Raw genomic sequence first — 18,170 nt, 5'->3', positions numbered from 1 at the left:
GGAGGGCAGAGTGTGAGCCCAAACATGATATTTTGGTAGTGATTTGTTTATTACTTGCATCTTCCCAGTCCCTCAGGGAATGCAAGCCTTGGAGAATGGAAAAATGAGCAGCTGGATGAGTTGAGGTCAAGGGAGAAACCAAGACACATTAGATCAAGTTCTACAGATCTTTTGTCACTGGAATGTGAAGTATCTGCAAAATTAGGCCCTATATTGGTTTGTTGCTCAGTCCAAGGAATTAAATTATTTTATCTGCATAACTGGAAGAGTCAGAATAGGACAAATCTGAATGAAATTACTCAATAATAAAATAACTGGGGGGTAGGTCAGCGGTCCCATTAAACTCTTGCCTTGGATTATTTGGATTTTTATCCTGCAATCAGTGCTTGGGAAGATTACAAATGCCAAGAACTGCACACTGTGTGTATCTACTTCATCTAATTGCAAGCCATGTACAGTTTGAGGTGGAGGTATAGCTGCTAATCCCTTCTGACTTCCAGACGAATTGAAATGTTCAGTTGATACATAACAGGTCACAGGTTCCTCTCATTCGCTGGGAAAAGTGAGTGCTTTCTGCAAACAAACCATGAGCTGCACAGTTGAGCCAGGACAGATTTGTTATTCCTTTTCTTCCATCGAGTTGTGGTGAATTGTTTCAGAGCCCAGTGGACTCCATCCAAAGCCTGCCTTTAGTTTCTGAGGTCCAGGATCATTATGGGAATTATCCATGGTTGCACCCAGGTGGCAGCTAAACGTTTTCGAGGAGCTGGATGAAAAATATGCCCAGACTCATTGAAAATCTTTGGGTTTAATTTGGGTTAACCCTCAGTGTTAATTACACTTTCAGGTCAGGCTCTGTCTCCTGTTAGCTCATGAAATTGGCTTTGTGACACCAGCGTTGCAGGAGACATTACATCAGTTCAATGTGCCTGGGTTGCATTGACTTGCTCTTTCACATCTGCATATTTGTGCATAATTCTGGAGTGTCCATTAAATTGTTTCTTTCCTCCTGGAAATGGCTCCAAAGCAATTCACCAATTCACCACGTTCTATCACTTACCATCTATGGATGTGCACAGCCTGCTTACCATTACTTGGAACTAATGATTTCATATCCAAGTGTACAGTGCATTTAAACTGTGAACATGTCTAAGAAGCTCTATTGCTTTTTGATGCCTTTATGCCCACAGGAAAAAATGAAAGGAAACATATGTGCATTTTTGAGAAGGAGCAAAAAAAAGGATTGCTCTCAGGAGACTTTCTCCTCAGATGCTGTGATGAGTAATGCTCCTGTCAATTATTGAGTTTTTCAGAAACAAGCTAAAAAAAATGCCTAATTTTAGCTTAATTTGCTTTCTTGGATTGATGTCATTCTTACTCCTGTGAAAATAGGTATTCCCTGTGGAAATGAACAGCTCTCAGCTGGACGAGAAATCAATGCCAATCAAGATCACAGACACGATTAAGGACTTCCCATTCTGTGCCTTCACTTGAAATTTTATTAAGAATTGTGGAGAGACATATTGAAGCAGTTGTGAAGTTTTCCCCCACAATATTAGGTTTAGAACATTTTGTATAAGTCACAAAGTACTAAAATAATTAAATTTCTTCCTTTTAGCTATGGTTTCTTAGCATAGTATTAGGGACTATAACGACTTGATGGATTGATATCTATGATTAAGCATTTGTTCTTGGGAGAGTGTAGCATGCTTGTTGAGTGTTTGTTCTAAAATTTGTATTAATTACTTGACAGTCATATGACTCTTTTTTTAGTAAAATCCCTCTCACAGGATAAGAAGTCAATGTGAGATGTAAAAAAATTTCCAACAATGCAGATTTATGTCTGTAATTTAAACAAACAAAAATGTGTCTCTAGAGCATGTTCATTAGCTGGGATCCTTTTCTACCCTATGAAAATCACATGCCTGTTCCATCCACCTATTTTATGTCCCTGTTTTAGAGGGAAATTTTGATGCCAGGTTAGAGATGTTGGATGCATAATTTTTATGTGGTTTTATAGAGCTTCAGTGATGTATGACTCCTACCTTTGGTGTGTTTAAGAAACCCATGTCTCTCCTCTGAAGAGCTGCAAGGGCTAGGAGTTAGCTGCTCTGCTTTGGAGAATTTTATGTCTTTTTGTCCTGAATTCCACTGCTTGGCCCAATACTGTTGGGTGGACTTTGCAGTGATTCACCACAGAAGCATCTGCATTATTATTGTGGAGCAACTTGTTTAGGTCAGATATTTAACAGACAGCTGGTCACAGGACATGATGCTATTCCATGTAACAGGATGGAATGCTACAAGTCTGAAGAAATTCATGTGTGGATATTATTTGCTCCTTTATTTGGTTTTACATTGCTTCACCCTGTTTTAGTGAAAAGGCTCCTGCTGGTGTACCCAGGTACAGCAATGTCTTTCTTTAGGAGTAGGTGAATCTGCAAAAGTTACAACAGACAGCTAATTTCCTTTCACAGTTGATGGGGCTTATGCCCTTAAATCACCATAGACTTAAAGTAGATTCTCTTCTGTCACTAAGGTGCTCTAGAGTCAAACAAAATCATTGCATTAAAAGTGCTTGCTGCTTCTAGTAGCTAAAAAATATCTTGTGGGCAGATGTAATGTGGATAACTCAAAAAAACTGAAAAAAATAGGAAATTCTTCACAAAAGTACTCTAAGATTTTTTTACCAACATGTCTTTACACCTCTGTTTTCTGAACCCTTGATAAAACTCAGTCACAGTGCAAACAGGAAAATGTTGGAAAGATTTAAGAAAAAAAAAGAAATTGAAAAAAGTAGTTTACCTAGAGGGAAGGTTAGAGAAAATGAAAAATAGGAAGGGAAAAAACAACCGAACAACTCACTAAGCTAATTTCACCCTCTGATGTGTTTGGTATTCACATTATCCAGTGCAATCTGGTACACAGGCTAAGGACATAATTCTACATTGTAAATTTATTTAAAATTAATGAGACTGCCAGTTTACATTGCTCTGACAATATTTTATATGCTTAATTTTATGGGTTGATCCTGCGCACTTTTAGGATTTTTTAGTCCCCCTTGTGATCATAAAAGGAGGAAAAGAAACCTAGATGTCAAGGTTTGCAGCTGACCCCTTCTTGCCTTGTGTCCCCTGCACTTTCACTCTCCCTTCACCTAATTTCCAAAGTCTGTTTTCTTTCACCTAATGCTGAAAGCAATGCCTGGCCAAGAGATGTGAGAGATGAGGCATGGATCTTCCTGTGTAGGCTAAAAGGTTTTTTTAACCTGAGCACAGAAAAGTTAAATGTTGAGGTAAATAAAATAGGGAAGGTGGTTTCAGCCCTCACCTGTATTGCAGGTCTCTGAACAGCCACCATGCCTGCACTTATTGCAGAACCCCCAAGAGAGCCCTGCATTGTCAAAGAGAATAAATTGCTTCCTCACTTGTAGAAGTGGCCCCTAAAGTTCAGCATTAAGGAGTGAATGGGGAGGCATCACAGGAGAGATTTTGCTGCCTCTGTCTATAATAAGGTTAAAAGGTAAACTCATCACATTCTTTAACTATCTCCAGTGGGGATATCTAGTATAAAGTGCAAGGATGGGAAAGTGTTCATTAATTTTAGACAAAATCATAACAAGAAACAGTACCTGGAAATTGAAACTACATGAATTTAAAAATTAAAATAAGATTTTTTCCTTAAATTTTGGATTAATTTATTTTCTTAACAGCAGAGGTAATTAACAACATTGGCTGACTGCTCCGAGGAAGAAGGTTTTCCATTGCCTGCAGTGTTTAAATTGCAAGGAGATTTCTTTCTAATTTCTTTCTTTTTAACCACTCTATAAGTTACTGAGCTGAGTAGAGGAATTCCTCGGTGAAGTGTTGCCATTAATAATATCAAGACTTTGAGGCTGCAGGATCACCACTGGCTTTTTGACTCCCAGACCTTCCTTGCCCTCTAGATCTAGTATTTATTTCAATGGCTCTTCCCCTTCTCCACAGGCTCCTATCTCTGGCCTCAGTGCAATGAAGATGTAAGTTATCTTCTTCCACATGGATCAACTATCTTTACTCCACAGTATCTGCCAGTGAAGGTTCTGCCCTGTTGCAGATGATGAATAGAGCCTGGAGCTTTCTAGGGCAGGCAAAAGGAGATGAGGTAAAACAAAGGATCTATTTAGCACCCATATTAGGAATAAACACTCATTTTCATAATGAATTTGCCTGTGTTTGTCATCACTGCAGCCTTTCATTAGGAGGATGACAGTTGAGATTCCATCATCTGCCATTTCCATGGTACCCCCTGCAGTAGGTTGCTCAAGGAACGCTCTCCGTCTTTAATCACTGCTGTGAAGGATTGGGCTGTGGGTGGAAGTGGGGCTGTTTATGGTGAGACAAGGAAGGGGAGAGAATTAAAAGCAAGTTTTCTGTGCTAATGATTGTCAGCTTAGCACTAATATATGTGTTCCTGAACTCCTGACTCACTTCTATATTGATTTGTTTGTATATGTGGAAGTTCGTGACGAAGGAATATTGTCCACCCTTCCTCCTGAAATATGGCTGCCTGCGTGGTGAGCGTGACTGGTGCTTACACCAACCTGCCAACATGCATTCCAGAAACAGGAAGGGAAAAAGGACAGCTTTACCTGGGCTAGAGGGGAAATTAAGGAAGTAAAATAGTTCCTACACCACTTGGGAGCCCATCTAAACTGCATATCAACGTGTGTTCCTTCAAGTTTTATACCTCTCTAGCTTGCAGAAGTAGCAGTCTGGGCATTTTAGCCACACACTTAAAGATTTTGATATTTTCAAATTAGAAGGAAGAATTCCTTCAGAACGGTGATGGGAGAGCCCACTAGACAAGGCTGTATTGGCAACCAGCTTGCCTGCCAGTGCTGTCCCTTGGCAGCAATGTGAAGGGACACAGAAGTGCAGTTGTTTTCCTTTTTGGGGAGGAGATTTATCTGATGAGTCTTCTATCATCTGTTTTGTAGCACAAGGTGTTAAGAGTTGAAAAAAGTGATGGTAAAATGTAGATAGAAGCCTCTAGCAGTGGCTTGCACACAGCGTGGCTTGACTCAAGATAAAGAAGCACTGAGGCTCTGCTTTGCACACTTCAATTTTTCCTGCCTTTGCTGGCATAAGTACCATGGGAGATCTCACATACATTTGAGTCAGAGAAATGATTATCTGTTTATCTTGCTTTCCTTTCAGAGCAGTACACAGAAACCAGCAGAACTCTTGTCCCTCCCCCTCCTCTCTCTTCCTACCAGATAAGCCTTGTTTTAGGAAAATTAGAATGCATTGTGGAGAAAGGAAGGTGACCCTAGGTCTTGGATCTGTTTCCTTCATTAGCAGTGAATCGGCATGTAGTGATTGCTGCTTCTGGTGTCAATGCTGGAGCATTTAACCAGTCAGAAGAGTTTACAGATGCCAGAAGAGAAAGCTGGTGATGCGTATAATGTATCCATGGAATCATAAACAGCTCAGACAAGGGCTGGTTATTGCTTAGCTCAATATTGTTGTTTAATAGCAACTCCAAATACACTCTGCTGGGTTAAATATTGTACTATTAACTCTGGGGATAATGATCTTCCTAGACTGAATGAGAGAAAATCATATTATTATGTGTTATGTTTCTTTGAGCTCCCCATATGTGAGCAGGGTAATTGAGGGGACTGGCAATTCTGTAAGCTATTTTGAGGGTCAGATCCTCTCGTTGTACCTCCTGCCCTTTCCTAGAGAGGGCAGAAGAACTTACTGTATGAATACAAAACATTAGATCAACCTGCTTTTTGCATATTTTTAAAGCATACATCAACCCGTTGTCTCAGCCTGTGGATATTATCAATCTCTAATTATAAGATAATCATTCCACAGTAGTAGCTTCAAAGGTAACAATTCATCCAGGCCTTTCTTATAAGTAACTGAAAGAAAAAGTGAGTTGTCTTCATGTTGATATTTTTCTCTCCTGGCTCTGTGTGGTAGAAGAAAAATTAAAAAGGACTCAGCAAAGAAAGGAGCCCTGTTTCTGAAAGACCAGTAATGTCCCTGGAAAATGTCCCACCCTATAACCCAGCTGAATAGCTCAATGAGAGCATGGATCATATAGACAGTAGGAGGGGAAGTTTTTATGATATTTTAAGAATACATCTTTAGCTGGTCAAACAAAAGGGAGATCTGGAGGATGAAAGAAACGCCTGCAGTTTACCTGAGCTTGCAATAGCCTATTCACTTATATTGTGCTTTTGGTATCAGTGTCCCTCCTTTTCTGTTTCTCATGTTCTCAGCTGCTATTTTGTTCAGTGCTGTATTTAAATGTTTCACTTAAAAGAGTCATAGTTTTTGAGGAGATGAAACAACACATTTATATGTGTAAGTATATACATCCATACCTCTGCATGTGTGTATGCATATACATGTATGAAGTTCTCAGTATCAAAGCCAAATTTTAGTTAGGCTTTTCTGCTCCCTTCTGAGATTACTCTTTTACTTTAAATTCAAAACCTTTAGAGAACAGCCTGGCATTGTCTAAATTTACAAAGTCTACCAAAGGCTGGCATCAGCAATCAGGAGGCACTTGCACATCAGTTCTATTATCTCTCTTCAAATGACCATTTTAATTAGCATGACAGACACTTAAGCTGTACAGAAACTCCACACAGGCACATCACAAGAGCACTGTGCTGGTAAGTTATATGAACATTTTACAACATTCTGTTTTAAATTCTAGAGCTTTATGAATCTCTCCACATCAAGATTAAATGTAATTTACCTCAGCTGTTTGGTGCTTTCCTGGGTAAAAATGGTAAATCAAGAACTATCCAGCAAGGACTATAAACAGTTGTTTAAAGCTTTTTATACTAATCTCTCTGCAGAATTACCTCTGCAAGTCTTGCTTACTGGGGACATTCAGCACTTGCACTTTTTCTCAGGTTTGGTTTCTTTCACCCTTTGAAGGTCATCTTTGAGGCAGGTTATCTTTTAGGCCTCTTCCTTTGTGGAGATGAGGATTTATTTTTTTTTGCTTTTAAAAACAGGTTAGATGTCTCTGATTTGCTTGCTGGTATCTTTTTAATTTCATCATGGGAGCCTCACTACTGGATGCACTAATTTTATTTTCTACGTAAAATGAAGGACAAACCTGAGATGTTTTCTACTTGAAGTGCCAAGATACTTTCTATTCACAAGCCTGTGCTAGCAGTGAAACGACTTGAAAAGTAATTTCTGCAAAGTTCTATTGAACATATGCAGATGTAGCTGTTTGGTATGGAAATCTTCACATGATCATAAGACATGGAATAATTCATGATACAATAGCAGAGACACACTGAAAGTGTAGGCTTGTTTTATCTGAATGAGAAGAGATTCCCTGTCCAAAATAAGCTGCTTCTTTGCTACCTTTGAAATTACTTATGCATTTTTATTGAGCTCCCATTGTTCCTGTAATATAATTTTTCCATATTGTAGTTTTTTGATTTGTCTTGATTCCCAGATTGATGACTATGCATTGGTTTGGGATTTTTGTTTATTCTATTGGATAAATATTCCATTGAATATAAATATGCTTTTTTTCCTATGGAAACTCTAATGTAGAATAATAGAACATAAAATAACAGAAATAAAGCATGAACAAAAATCTACACTATGTTTTGATTACAATGTGTTTGAGAAAAATAAACTACTCAGATCATTGGAGATTATATTAATTTGCACTAATTCAAAACTTAGTTATCTTTGTGTTTTCTTTGTTTTGATATTTTTTTTAATTAGCAAATCTATCCTATTCTCCCAAAAGTAGGAAGAGACCAAAATTCCACGAGGCATTGAATTCCATTACAGTAATTAGGGAGATATATTCCAAGCCACTTCAAGCCTCATTCAAAAAAAAAAAAAAAGCACAAACCAAAAAACCAAAAAAACCCCCAACCACACAAAAAACAAACAAACAAAAAAAACAAACCCACCTTACTCTTTACTGAATTACTATAATGTAGTGTAAATACAAGATCATACCATGAAGAAGCATCAACCATCCTCATAATAGATAAAATAGAAATTTTGAGTAGTTACTGAAATTGGTGTCGACTAGATATTCCCTTTTATGAATGGCATAGCCATGGACACTGAAAGAAATGTCTGGCTACCTGAACTGATGCACACTGTGTATAGAGGCTTGGAAGATATTTGAAAGAAAAAATAAAGAAATAAAAGCCTGGACTTAAATAGCAATTAGAAAAACATGCAACCAAGTTGCTAAAATTTGGTTCATACTATGCAAATGTAATTTTTTTATACAAACATGCTTCTATACAAACAAATAGATGATCTAATTTTTCTTCTTCATTAAAGTATTTGGTGTAGGACTACATGAATACTTATGTGTTAAAAAGAAGATAGTGTTGAAAAATGAAATAACTGAATAAAGGAGAATATTAAATGGAGAAAGTTTGGACTGGAAATAGCCTCCTATTCAAGTTACCTAAAGACTGGTTTTACACTCAGTTTTGTGTAATATTTACATTAGGTGCTTTGGTGCTGTAGGAATTTGCTGATGGTACAAAATTTGGAGACAACAGTAGAGAGAAGCATTGTGATATTGTTCAAATGAACTCTGTGACCTCCAGGGAGGTAATAGAAATGGAATGAAATTCAAGATGACAAAGGGCAAGTTTTTACATTGTGGGACTAATCATAAGATTTTTCTCATTTGTGTGGGAACCCTGCAGAGGAGATGGGAGAGGAGGAAAAGCAAATGGGTTAGTTTGGCATAGGATGACTCTGAGCCCTCACCTTGCAAAATTTCAGACAACACAAATAGGATCCTTGAGCCTGTCAAGATAAGCAATTTCCAATGAAGACAGAAAAAACCAGAATTCTATGGCAGAAGGCAGTGACATAAAGCAAACACTGCAGCTTACAAAGTTATGGTGAGATGTTATTTGGAGTCCCATGCTGAGCGTGGTGGCTCCCTGAGGAGAAAGCACAGGAGCTTAAACAGCTGCAGGTAGGGTCTACCAGGAGGATAGGATGGAGACAACTGACAGAGACTGGTTTGGCAGCCACAGTGAAGGCTGAGGAAGGAGGTCAGGGAAACTCATTCATGCAAGAATTTTAGTAGTCAGACCAATTAAAAAAATTGGAAGACATAATAAACTAATGAGACTGTTGTATCTACTGAAAATTACATACAGCCCTGGGAAACTGGGGTGATTTCATTACTTTTCAAATGCAATGGGATTCCCAAAGCCTGGTAGGGAGTCTGATAATGGATTTTGTATGTTTTCTTCTCCTGAAAAAGTGTGAGTGTCCTTTCTGTTGTTCATTAGTGAACATCTTGGTGGTCTAATGCATGAAACAAATATGCGGACAGAGATCAAGTGTAAAAATCTATTTCTAAAGCTGGGGAGTATCTCATTGACTGTCATGCACCAGGTGATAGCTAAATTAGGATGAAGTACAGCTGAAGATATTTGAGGAAGAATAATTCTCTCATGAAATGAACAGATGTTCCCACCGTAGGTAACTCTCTTTCCAATAACTTGGTCTTTCAGAGAGCAGTGAATCCTTGGCAAAAGTCAAGGAAATGAAAATGCTGTTCACAAGCAGTGTGTGCCTTAGTAGTTCACTGAATCAAGTCTTAAAGCTACTACAAAAGACTATATAATGTAAAGAAAATGCCACTGTTATGATTGCTTGCTTTATTCTTGGAAAGCTTGTCTTCCCTAGAAATCTGTTACAATTTCGTCATATCTGACTACATATGGACAAAGGCATAAACAAAACATCTTTCTTCCACCAGGTGAAATTCCTTTTTAGCTTGGGAAAGACAAGGTAGCAGATATGACAACTGACTGTGGACAAGGAATTCTGCTGATGGCGTCTTCCTTTTTGCAGAGCTTTTTTCTGATGGGCCTAGAAGATTTCTCATGATTAACTTGAGACAGTGACTAACTCCCACAGGCAATGCTTCCAATACATCCATCTGTTTTTCTAGGTGAGGGTAAAAAGAATGTTTTTTCTTACTATTGCCTTTCTTCTGTATGGATTTATATTTTATATCTGCAATGCTTAATTCACTTGGGAAATTTCTACTGTAACTCAAATCACATCCCAGCTTACAAATGGGTAGCTTTGCTCTGGCAGAGCCAGACACACAGTACCTGCTCCTCTGTGTACTGCAGCACACATTGGCACACAGAGCCAGAGGGTTTGACCACATACAGATTAAGTTTTTTCCCCATTTTTCTGCAAGGTGTGAAGGGAAAGTGCATGCCAGTGTTTGCACAAATGTTCAGAGATGGTTGATACGAGTCTGTCAGGACACGTGGAGCAGAGAAGGAGGGCAAAGGCAGTGCCTTGTGGAATGACTCCCAAACAAAAAAACTGGGCATCCAGACCAGCTGGCAAATGTGGACAAATCCTGAAGGCAACCTAATAATTTTGGTTCAGAAAAAGGGCTGGTGAATGATGGATTTGAATCTGGACCTTTCCTTTGTGCTCAATTCATCTTCCACTGAAGCTAAAGAATAATGAACACCCAGGCAAAAGCTTCCTCCAGCTGCCTGGGGATGGTGTCACCAAGTCAGATGGCAGTAATTTTACTTTTCCCTCTCATAAGACCAGTGTATACTGGCATAAATTTATTGTTTCTTCATTACTAAGGGCTTGCTAGATGCTTTGTTGTTCTTGGGGGGAAAGGCAATATTTCTTGCTTCCTAAATGTGACCTTTTATTTCTGGGTATCTTTCAGCCATCTATATTTTACTTGAATAAGATAAATGTGTGGAACATTACAGGAAAAATTCCCAGTGGATGATTAAAAAGGATTGTCCTGCATGGTGAGGAATACTTAGCTGTGTTATTACCTAAATCTTCATATAGAATACATTCACAGAGCTGTGATACAGCACCATATGGCTGTAGAATATCACCAAATTCAGTGGTGGGGGGAGGGATGGTTAGAAAGCAATGAATTTTTAGGAAAAAATATACCAAATCCTTAATTATAGAATTAGCAATGCTTGCTTAGAGATAATGACACTTATATCCACAGTTCTCACCAGAGCCACTGCGTTCAGGGAGCCAAGACCCCAGGATAATATGGAGCACGTACCAAGACCAGTTTGTTTGCAAGTGATGTGAGCACTTCTTGTTTTGCAAAAGGGAAAATCTGCTCTAGATTTGCTCTAATTAGTCTCCTGTCTCTATGGTTGCAGCTGAATGATGTGGGGCTTTTTGTGCTGTAAATCTCTTTTTAGTCTGCGAAAAGTCTGTAATTTATTTTCAGAGCAGCTGTGTTTTTCTGATAGATGGAGAAACATCTGTTCTAGTTACTGTATCAGTACAGCACATTCCTGATGGCTTTTCCACCACCTCCCTATGCTCTGCTATCACATCTTTTCCTTGTGAGAGGAAGCAGGAGGGAAGGCACCTTTGATCTTTGGAACCTATTAAGGTTAAGGATGCTACATGCATGATTGTACCTGATTAGGTGAAAATACAAGCCACTCTTTTATGAAACACTGTGAAATAAGAACTCTGCTCCCTGCAAACAAACAGACTCCCTATATCTTTCAAAGAAGCAGCCTAGGAAAAATATTCCAAATAAAACTTATGCAAAGTGAACAAGTTACTTATTGGAAAATTGCTCTCATAGAGTATTTGCTAGTGGTACTCTGGTACTCTTCAAATTGGAAGAATGTGTTGCACTGGGAGCTACCTTAGGACTGGTAGTGCTCATTACTTTATCTAATTTATTAATAAATTAAAATAAATCATTATTTTATTAGCATCTCTGTGATGTAGGCAGTACAACTCACTTACACCAAACACAGAAAGTCTGCAGATGCCACAGACACTGAGAAGAATTCAAAATGAACTTCGTGAATCAGAGGAATTGTGTACAAGAAAAAAGCTTGTGAGCAAATGCAAGTATGACATAGGAGTTGAGGATTATGGTCCGTGGTGTTACCAAACAACAGGAATGAGTAATAAAGCAGTTCAGAAACGACAAAGATCTTTTACCTAAATGCAGAGAAACTAATGTAATGTATTAAAAAACCCCTCAGCTCCAATGCTTCCTCTGCTTGTAGGCTTCACATGTTGAGAAATATTAGGGAAAACTGAAAACAGTGTTAAGGGTGACCAAAGAAGTGATCCCAGCATCTAAAGAGACACAGCTATGTGAATTACGGAAACTTCACTGGAGTTGGTAAAGACAGGGTTAGATTAATTGTTAGATTAAAATTATTAATTTTAATTTTTAATATGATCAGGGAATAGAACAACTGATATCTCAAAGTCAAGTCCAGTCACAGTGCTTCCCTAATTTTGTTTCTCTTGTAAGCTGAATTCCCACCACTCTAGGTGAGAATCAGGATAAATTTTTCGTACCTGAATTTAGAGTAACATTGTGACTTCCTGTAAATGAATATTAGCAAACAACCCTGAAAGCTAGTTTGACCCAAAAACTCTGAGGAGATCCTCAGAGTTTTTTTGGAAGTATCTATAGAATTGATGGAATTACACAGGAAGAGAGTGCCTGATATGCAAATTTCAGGATTAAAAAAGTTAAAGTCAAACCACATCCAATTTGCATATATTTGTAGCTCCGTAATACCAAGAAAATGAAGAAGAGTCATGTCACTAAATCAGAAGATAGTGTATGAAGTTTTGAGTGAAACCTCTTAGTTGTAGGATGAGGGAAGTGCAGAGTGAAGGAGAATGAGCCCTGATCCACAGAGCAGCAAGCTCAGCAGTGCAGGATGTTGTTAGGTGGGCTGGCCCTCATCTCTCCTTGCTGGAGCTTTCATTTTGATTTTGTATTTAGAGCAACATCTGCAGGTGAAGCTGCAGTGGCACCGACTGCCAGTCACATCCCAAAGCTGCTGCAAGTGCTCAGCAGTCTCAGCTTCTGGGCTTTCCTAATGCCTTACTGTGCTCTAGGAAAACCATGATAGGAGAAATTAAATTCCAGCCTATTCCTTGAGCATCCATATTTTATTAAATAACCTTTTTTTTTTTCTGTCTGTAGCTGCTCTGCCTGCATCTACCTTTGGAAGCTTGTTATGGTTGTGCTGCTGAGGCAATTTTGTGCCAGTCACCCCAGGAATTGCTTCACTCCTCTCATTACCAACAAAAGAGCATCTATTTTTCAGAATGAAGCCAAAAGAGAAATGTATTCCTCTACTTAGGTATCCTACAGCACCGAGATCAATTATACAAAATCCATGCTCTTGGGCTTTTAACGAGTGTAGATAGTGGGGATTTTGGAAATTAGATTGAAGTAGTTAAGTGTTGCAAATTTCTCCTCTTGAGCAGCTGTGGCTTGATACGGCTGCTTAAAGGATTCTTTGGCAAATAGATTGCATCTCCTAGTGGGATTTGTGCTGTGAATAAATAAATTTCTATAATCAACTACTGATACCTCTGCAGTCTTCATAGCCTGCCTTTCAACTAAATAGACACATGTATAAAAATTTCTGTTCATTTAAAATTAAGTAAGGCATCAAACTGGAATGAAAACCCCATATCTAGCAAAAAAAATCATACAGCTTTTACTTTGCTTTGTAAATTCATGAATTTTGTTAGTGCCTTGGCCTATTTAATGCTAGCTAGGTGTCAATCAAATGCAAAGCTTGCTTGCCAGTGGGAGTGTTCTGGAAGTAAGAGGTAGCATCTTGGAACATCTTGCATTTAAAGAGTGATATGCCCTCAGCTTTCCAAAGATGTCTAATTTCCTTTTAAAGTGGTTTTGTCACAAACCCAACAGCTCTCTTGTTTCAAACAGAAGCAGAATTAGGCAATGCTAGTTGGGAGAAAGGGGAGCCTGAGGGGAGAAATTCTCCAGGCTAGACAATGAGAGATCTTTAGTCATTATATTTATGTTTAAGTTGATAGTTGAGCTTCCAGAATACTGATAGATTTGGCTGCAGTTTTGGCAGGTCTTACAGGGTTGGTTTTGGTTTGGTTTTGTTCCTTTTTGTGCTTGTCTGTTTTACTTTCTCTGACCTTTGGAAGGCCTTGACTCTTTATATGCACCCAAATAAAAGGGTGCTAAAAATCTGGTCATTTATTTGGTCCTGAAATGGAAAGAAAACTCTTCTGAAAATACTGTTTTCATTGTAGCAGCTGGTATCAGGCACAGGGCTGGGGAACCTCTGCAGTTATAGTTTTGAGTCTTAATAGCTTCTGACATAAATAGGACTGGCTGTGAGAAATACTTCCATGGTTTGCATGTTGAACGCTGCTGATGATGCACAACATTGTGACTGCACCACTGTTTTTCCCTAAATAACTTCCTCACTTCTCTTTGAGTCTTAGTGTAGTGATGCCAGTGCTTCTGTCAACTTGGGGAGCTCAGTGCCAGCCAGTGTGAGATGATCTGTGAACTCATTAGTGCTAGCTCCTGGAACATCTTGTTCTTCATCTGCCAGCTGTTATAGCATCTGATCTATTTTCTTGACATAGCTGGATTAAATAAATAAATACCTCATCCCTGGCAAATACATGCTCACACTTGATATCTACCATTTCCCACAGAAACTTTTGTTCTTTGATTGCTCATTTTTCTTCTTCTTCACTGTCTCCCCAGTCCCTCCAAGTATTAACCTAACCTAGAAATAGAGCTTTCTAGAAATGCTTTCCCAGACTTGTCTCCACCTTGGAGAAGTGAATGATATTCTCTTCTCCCTTCAGAAAACTAAGCATCTGTTTTCAGTTGTGCCACTGGGCTATGGTGGTGCTGAAACATCTAAGCTTGAAAGGAAATAAAGTAAGGGACGCTGATGGGTCTGCCACCTCAGAGCCCAGGAACAAGGCTGAAATTCAGTCCTAGTTCTGGCCTATAGATTGTTGCCATTTCTGATGGAAAATATAGTGTTTTAGTTTCATTGGAAGGCCACATAATAGTGCAAAGAATGGAACTAAATTATCCTATGTCTTATCTCCAGTGATTTGAATTAGTAGAGTAGCTTTGTCTTGCTCTGTCCTCTGTTTAGGCAGCAAGGATCTCATTCTAAGTCCCTCAGTGTAATCACAATACTTCTGTTTCCCCAAATGATCTATTACATTAGCAGAAGATAACCACTCCTTTTTTCATTAACTCACTTAATACTGTACTTGATTAAACACAAAGGGCCTGGAGCTTACACACACGTAAATGTATATATAATCAGTCTGAGAAATCAGATTTTCACACATTTTCTACTTGTTTGACTTTCATTGACTAGGACTGAGGCATTTTAAAAGGCAGGGAATTGTCAGCTGTCACTACTCTGTCACAGTAATTTGGAAGCCAGGCAGCAGAACTCAGGATTCCAATTGTGGTGATATGAAAGCTGTGTTACCAATTCCCAAGGTAAAATTTCAGTGGGGAAATGGTAGGAGAAGAGCCTCCTCTGCAGACAGGTTGCAACTAAGGCAGAAGAGTTTGAACAAGCAAAGGAATATCTCAGTTCACTGTCTGAATCTGCTGACAGAGGGAATTACTGTCTTCCTTTTACAACCCTCCTATTAATACAACTCCTTAAAATCTCTTCTCTATGGTTTTCCACAGTAAAGCTCAAAGCTTCTTCCTGCCTTTATTCTAGTCCTTGCTTACATCTTGGGATGGTTGTCATCTTTAATGGATCCAGCTCTCATGACACTATCACAAGCCTGTAAAATTTGGAGTTTGTCTTAAATGCTCAGCTGGAGTCTGAGGCTGTGGAATCAATTTAAATTGTATAAAATGAGAGTTTCTAGCCCTGCTCACAGTCTGGAGTTTGTGCAAAGTGAGCTGAGCAAAGACCACATTGCTTTCCAGAGCTCCAACAACCTGGCAAGGACATCCTTTGAAAGATGGGTATAAGGTAGCTCGTCAAAGACAGATTGAAAAGTAGATGACTGTTTTCAAAAGAAGACTGAGGGGTCTGAGTCCCATGGAGTATGCTGGAAGCTTTCTCTGTCCTGCATCTGCTTATGAAAATCTCCCATCTAGTGCCTGAAGTAGATGAATGATGCTCCCCAGTAAGCAGAAGTGATCTGAAAGGTGAGATTCAAACACCTGATACACCCTGTGACCTGGTGTATATCCTGATGAGTCACCAGCCCACCTTTCCTCTGCATAAGAAGAGGATTTGGGGTGTGTGTTCAGCTAATGCTGCCCTGCAGATGAATCCCTGGACTCCACTGTGCAAGCAAGGTGTGATTAACTTGAGTCTGTGCTGGCACACCCAGCCAAGCACACCTGTTTAAATCCTGTGTGCTTTGGCAGCAGTGCCCCAGCTGCTGGTGCCAAAGAGGTGGTGAAAGAAGCTTTGAGACTCAGAAGGTTAGTGGTGGAGGAAGAGCAGTAGATGCCAGGAAAAATGAAAAAAAAAAAAAAGAAAGAAAAAAAGAAAATAAAGAAACAATGGCATCCATGAATTTTTGATGGCAGTACTTTGTGTTCAGCAAATAATGCAGCAAGTACTGCCCAGCTGGCATGGACAGGAAGAAAGTCACAAATAACTCCCTTGACAAATTAAACTCAATTTTCTCCAGGTACCCTTCCCTATTTACAGCCTCAGAAATTGCTCCCATGTGCGAGTAACATTTGTTTTTTAACAGTGTGAATTTGATCAGCATGTCTGCTCTTGAAGGATTGTTATTAGGGTTGGCTTTCCCATCCCAGCAAACCTGTAATTTCACAAATAACACCTATTGCAGCTTCATCTTCAGAGAGAAAAGAGAAAGAAAAAGGTGGAAGAGAGAAAGGGAGTAATTTCTATCAAACAAAGGTTTGGGGCCAAATTTGTAGCTACTGAAAAACAGAGAAGCAGCCAAGGAATGGCACAATTCCCAGCATTTCCCGAGCCTTTTTCCTCCACTGAGGCAACAGGTACTATGATTTATCCAAACTGTAGACAATGACTCCAAAGTGGTGCTCAAGTGTTGGTCAGGAGTCCTTGAATTTGTCAGAAGAGATAATTCTTCATCCTTGCCTCATTTTGAGTTATTTAGCTATTTCTTCAGATAGAAAATTGAACTGCATTGTATATAATGAAGCATGTATTAATGTAAAGCTCTGTCTGGATGGTCATGAGGTGGAAAAAATTAATGTCTAAAAATGAATTCTCCCCAGCTTCATCTAACTGGAAGGGGGATCTGCTCAAAAAGGCCTTGGAGTGAAAGATTTTTCCTTTCTTTGGCTCTTTCAGCATATCTACTCCCCTGTCAGAGGATCAGCAGCACACAGCTGCCGTGGGCACAGGAGGAGCATCTCTGAACCCAGTCTTGTCTGTACAAGCCAAGGTGGGATAAAACAGTACAGGCACTCTCTGCATTGATGCATTTGCTCTTCACACCTGTTTTTACAGTAGTTTTTGATGAAATTGACTTTACACCCTCGGGTAGTAGGATTAGCTAATGCATAGTTTGGGGTGGTTTTCTTTCTTTCTTTCTTTCCCTCCTCTTTGCTGCCTCTGGGGTCTTACATACAGTATACACTCAATTTCTCGATTATAATTTGAGCCTGTGTGTTGTTGTGACACTTCCCAGATGACTAAAGATCATTAGAGTTGTAATATATTTTTATAATCACCTTAACTGGCTAAGAAGGATCTCAATATATCAATATATGTAATATATCCAGGCCCATTCCCTTGATATCTCTCTCAGCCTGATTGGCATTTCCTGACCTCGGAGACAAATTCTTCTGTATCCTACTAAGTTTATAGAGAACAAGGTATTTCCATAGGAAGGTGTAAAACTAGGACCAAAAGAGACTTTGGGGTTTCACAGGAATTCCACTCCCCTGGAATCACAAGCAGGCGTATTGCTTAAATTTGTTCATAAACTTCTCAACATTTTTCATCTTGAAAGTAGCTTGGCCTTTCTGGGAAACCCAAAAGGGATTTGAAAGGGCAAAATATAGCCAGAGCATTTGATGGTGTTGACTGCACAGCTTTAGAATAGAAAGCTACATTCTGTATGATGTTTGGCTTTGCTCCTGCCTTGAATGCAGCTGGAAATCTTGTAATTGGAAATTATAAAATAAGGACTTTAAGGGGAAAATCCCCAAATTTTCAAAGGCATCATATCACTCCTTTCCTCTCCCAGTGAAGAGGGTTTTCTTCCCAATGAATGGTAACTTCTAATCTCTAGGAAAGGACCTCCAAAATATGATTTCTTTCTCTTTTCCATCCCCCACAAAGTTAAAAA

The 18,170-nt window shown here is 39.1% G+C and overlaps 1 long non-coding RNA gene across 2 annotated transcripts in view; it reads left to right on the top strand.

The window, feature by feature from the left end:
* The window catches only part of LOC135306785 (uncharacterized), a 33,812-nt gene extending 23,260 nt beyond the window's left edge, over positions 1 to 10,552 (top strand). The window contains exons 2-3 of one of the 2 annotated variants that reach the window (XR_010367560.1): positions 9,787 to 9,981; positions 10,240 to 10,552. This is a non-coding gene — a long non-coding RNA (uncharacterized LOC135306785). The remainder of the gene's footprint in view (positions 1 to 9,786; positions 9,982 to 10,239) is intronic. The other variant, XR_010367561.1, reaches the window with a different exon arrangement.
* The last annotated feature ends 7,618 nt before the right edge of the window (positions 10,553 to 18,170 follow it).

Source organism: Passer domesticus, chromosome 8 (genome assembly GCF_036417665.1).
Source record: "Passer domesticus isolate bPasDom1 chromosome 8, bPasDom1.hap1, whole genome shotgun sequence".
NCBI classification, from domain to species: domain Eukaryota; kingdom Metazoa; phylum Chordata; class Aves; order Passeriformes; family Passeridae; genus Passer; species Passer domesticus.
This window is presented reverse-complemented; position numbering and strand designations above follow the sequence as displayed.